The following is a 5,533-nucleotide window of genomic DNA, read 5'->3' as shown; positions in this document are numbered from 1 at the left end:
CCCAAGTTATCAACCTTTCCATTGCATGACAATCGCAAAGTATGAGCCACCCATTACCTTGTATTCAATCATTTGTTACTCTAGAAATTTATTACATAAATTAAAAACTTATGTCAAGCTAAAAATAAATTATGACATATTCATACTTCTTGAACTCCTTAGGTTAATAGAGACAAAAAAAAACAGCTCCAGTCCATAATGTAATAAAAAAATATGACCCATCATCTTGTTGATCTACAAATAGAAGATTATACTTTGACAACTCAAATTGAAAAAACTGAAGCTTAGGCATGTATCAAAAAGTTAAGCAGCTAGTTGATCATCAACATGGAAAAAAATTGTTTCTCAACACTATTGTAAAATAGTATACTAGGCCCAAGTGAAGCACTCAAAGTTGGGAACACAAGAGATACAATTTTATCACAGAGACAACCTTCATACTCAATCCCACTAACATCAAGGACAACAAGCAACCAAAATATTTAATAATCACTTATATTGATGCAATCTATACTAGCATGATAAATGGGATCATGCAACACTTCAAATAAAGAACTATATTCTTTAAATTGTCTCATCATCTCATTCTCTTCTTGGAAACTTATTGTGGCATTTCTACTGCTAAAATCAAACATATGGAATAATTCTTAATCCACCTTCGTTTCTACAACAACAAATTTAAATGATCCTTTTGAAGTGCATTGTGTGTGAAAAAGAAAACATGTTGTACACTAAATAAATAGGCTCTCATATGCATCCATGTGATTAATAACTTAATAATCTTTTAGTATAAACTCATCATAGTGAATATATCATTAGTTAGAAAAGCAATTATTTTTGTATGTGTATCTTCATGTACAAACGTGTCTATGTTGTTCCCGTGTAAACAATCAACATTTTTTTTAAAATCAAGCAATGTAGATGAAGGCAATATGTTAGACAACAAAATATTTTCTTGTTCACCATTTAAATCATCAAATTGTGCATGTCCTATATAATTAGATACCTAAGACAATCCATTTGGTAAGTCATTTGAGTACACAGCTTCCTCATTATCTATACTACCACATCAAACAATAAGGTCATGTAACATTCTTAAAGTAGGCATCATTGATTTCTTCATTATTATCATCGATAGATGATTGATCTAGCTAAAGGTAGGTGATCACACTATCATTATCTTCTATGCTAACATTACAGAGTGCACTAAAACAATTCCCTACCCATTTTCAAACATAATCATTTCTCGATAATGTGCTTAAACCTTATGCAACATCCATATAATTATTGGGAAAATGGTGTCTCAACCTTGCATTACATGAGGTTAATATTTATAGTAAGTTTTTGTTTGAGCACAAAATAGTGTGAAAATTTCCCGAAAGCTTCGAATTGGCTAGATAAGCATGCCTGTAAATTTTTGTCGCAAGATCATAGCTAGTTTTGAAGATATTAAAGTTTCTATTTTGGAAGGTGCGATGAAAGGTTTAAATTTAATTTTGAGGACTTTAGACCCTCCAAAATGCCTTGAAAAGGGAGTGTAACTGGTGTACTGGGTTACAAGGTGATAGAGCACTTCACAAGCTTTTCGACTCTTCAAACGATTCGTCAATCGGACACCCTGTTCACAAGTTGTGACCTCTAGAAGTTTCGACTCCAAAAATAGGAAATATAAAATGCATTGGACACATAAATGAGATGTAAAAGGGAGGAACACATGTTGATGTGTGTTTTGACACGTCATAAATCATCTAGATTAGAGAAAAGGTTAACTCTACTTTATTGGGTGGTTTTAGTCCATGGTTTTGTAATATTGTTTGATGGTTTCTTGTATTGTATCTCCTATATATGAGGTGTGTGAGATAGAGGTTGTGTGAAAGATTCTGGTAGCTATTGAGTTACCTCTAAATCTATGATTAGTGGTACTCCTATGAAGAGCTTTCTAAATCTATGATTAGTGGTACTCCCGTGAAGAGCTTTCTCTGCAAGTATTTTGTAATTTGTTATTGATTGCTGAATAATATATTGAGCTACTTTTGGAGTGTGGGGTTTTTTCCACATAAATCACTATGTTGTGGTATGCATGTTTTTATGTCTATTTTGTTAAGTTTTTGTAATTGTTGTAATGATCTATAAATTTTCTTGCATTACCATCCTCTCAAGGTTAGTGTAGGAAGTTGTTCTGCTACTTAACTTCCTTACAAGTGGTATCAAAGCCTAATCACCTTTGGTTTCAGTTGTGGGTTGTTGGGGTTTTTGAACTAATTTAGATTTGAGTGGGAGTTTGTGCAAAAGATACTTTTTTTTTATCTTGTTGCAGGAATTTCCAAATGGCAAGTTCGTCAAGGAGAGGTGAAGAAATTTTCTAGAAGTAATTTTGAGATGTGGAAGTTGAAGATGGAAGATTCACTAATAGATTGAGATCTAGGGGATGTTGTTGATGTGAATGTATCAAGACCTACAAATCCTACTGTGGCTGCTCAATATGATGTTATGGATAAAAAATCCAAGGGTTTAATCAGATTGTGCTTGGAAGACTCTGTTCTAATCAATGTCCACGAGGAGAGCTCTAGAAAGAAGCTATGGACTAATCTTAGAGAAATGTATCAAACAAAATCTTTATTGAATCAGATTTTCTTGAGGAAGAAATTGTATTGCTTGATAATGGAAGAGGGTGGAAAAATTATAGACCACCTGAAAGCATTTAATATTTTGGTGGCTCAATTGGTATCTGTTGGTGTTAAGATGGACGAAGAGGAGAAATTATAGATCTTGCTGTGTTCTTTGCCCGATTCATGGGATTCTCTTGTTATGGATATTGATAGTACTTCTGTTGTTTTAAAGTCTAAAGATGTGGTGGGTTCCCTACTTGGTGGAGAGATGCGAAGGAAGGTATTAATCAACTCGAAGGAAGCCCTAACTATCTATAGAAGACCTAAGGAAAAAGGAAAGAATAGTGAGAAGCATAATAAATCCAAGTCCAGAGGGAGATCAAAATCTCCTGGAAAGTCCAAATTCATCTGTTGTAATTGCAGTAAATCGGGACACATCCACAAGGACTTCAAAGAAGAAAAGAAGAAGCTCGATTATGATTTTGAGTCTGAGAAGGAAGATGGTGATGCATTCATCGTAGCTTTAGATACTTTTGCAAGTAATGATGCATCAATAATTGACTTAGGTGCATCTTTTCATATGACTTCCAATAGAGATTAGTTTTCTGATTATGAATAATTTAATGGAGGTAAGGTGTACTTGGGTGATGATCCACATTTAGACATTGTTGGTTGAGGTATATTTAAAATCAGGTTTCCTGATGGTAGAATAAAAAGAATTAGCGGTGTGTTGCATATCCCTAGATTAATATGAAATTTATTATCTGTGATCAAACTGATAGATGCGAGTGTGTAGGTAGTCTTTTCTGATGCAGGATGCAAGATGATTAAGGGTGTTATGGTGATTGCTAGAGGTGTCAGGTTCAACACTTTGTATAAGCTAGAGGCAAACATGGTTGAGTGTAATAGCACTTCTATAGAAAGTAAATTTGTGAATACTTCATCAGAAGATTTGAGGGTTTCACCTTCAGCGGATGGACATGGATTTTGGGTACTTAAGGGTGCTCTTTCTTCTGAAGCAAAGTTACTTGTAGAGAAGACTATGTTATGGCACCAAAGACTTGGTCACATTGGAGAAAAGGGTCTAAGGACCTTGAAAAATAAAACCTTGTTGAAGGTTTGAATGATTGTAATCTTGACTTTGATATCTGTGAGCATTGCATTTATGGAAAACAAAACCACATTCAATTTTACTCGAGTTCTCATAAATCTTGTGGTGTTTTGGATCTTATTCATTCTGATGTGTTTTGTCCTATAAATGTTCCTTCCATTGGAAAATACACATTATTTTTCTTTTAAATTGATGATTTTAGTAGAAGAACATGGGTATACTTTAGAAAGAGTAAATCTTAAGTTTTTAGTCATTTTAAAGAATTTAAAGCAATAGTTGAGCTACAGACTGGAAAGAAAATTAAATGTTTGAGGATTGATAATGGCGGTGAATTTTGCTCTAATGAATTTGATAGATTTTGTAAAGATTATGGCATTAATAGACATAATACAACTCTGTATTCTCCATAGTAGAATGGAATTGCAGAAAGAATGAACAATAAATCTTTATAGCCTCCATTAACACCTCTAAAACATCAAGCCTCTCTATTGTATCATCCACGTGGCCAACAATGAATACACACATCCCATGCCATGCTTCACATATGCACTCTTCAGGAACAAACTCAAAACCTCAATTAGCCAACCTTAGATAACTACCCTTGTGTTTTCTTTTATAGAAACAAGCTCATACAAAACCACAAAGTGGTATTATATAAAACCATGTGACTAAAACCATAAGATTACAAAACCATTGACCCCACATTTTTTTGTATTAAATATAGTTTGTAAATTGTAGTACACAATAAAAAATTATATTAGACCATGTGGCTAAATCAATCCAATACAGACCAACTAAAATATAAGGATTGTATCTTGCTACTATACCGTGACAAAACATTTCTAAACAATACCTATATTGTTACTTTTTAGTCACTAGCTAGCTATTATACAGTCACTAACTAGCTACTATACAATCACTAACAAGTTATAAAATCACTAGCAAGTTGGTATATATATGTATAGATATGTACACACACACACACACACACACACACACATATATATGTATATGTATACATATACACACACACACACACACACACACACACACACACACACACACACACACACACACACACACACACATATACATATATATGTGTATATATATGTATATATACATGCATATATGCATATATATATATACATACATAATATGTATATACATACATACATATATGCATATATACATATATATGTATATGCATATATACATATATATGTATATGCATATATACATATATATGTATATGTATATATACATATATACATATACATATATATGTATCTATATATATGTATATACATATATACATATATATAGATACATATATATGTATACATATATATACATATATATAGATACATATATATGTATATGTATATATATACATATACATATATATGTATGTTATACATATGTAGATACATATATATATGTATGTATATGTATATGTAGATATATATAGATAGATATATGTATGTATGTATATATATGTATATGTATGTGTAGACTTATAAAAATGACCACTTTCCTAAGTGAATATTGAATATTCATTTTAACCTCATTCCTTTATTTAATTATTTTTTGTTTAATTAAATTATTCACATTCATCTATTTGATTAAATGAATTACTCAATTTATTTAATTAAGTTCACCTAAGCCTTTCATAACCTTTAATTAAATGAATCACTGTATTTAATTAATTTCCCTTTCTCCCCTTTTAATTAAATTGATTCTTGTAATTAAATAAATTTAATTTATTTATTTTAATCCCCCACTTGTATTTATGCAAGTTGCATCTATTTTT

This window comes from Cryptomeria japonica, chromosome 4 (assembly GCF_030272615.1).
Source record: "Cryptomeria japonica chromosome 4, Sugi_1.0, whole genome shotgun sequence".
Taxonomy (NCBI): Eukaryota; Viridiplantae; Streptophyta; class Pinopsida; order Cupressales; family Cupressaceae; genus Cryptomeria; species Cryptomeria japonica.
This window is presented reverse-complemented; position numbering follows the sequence as displayed.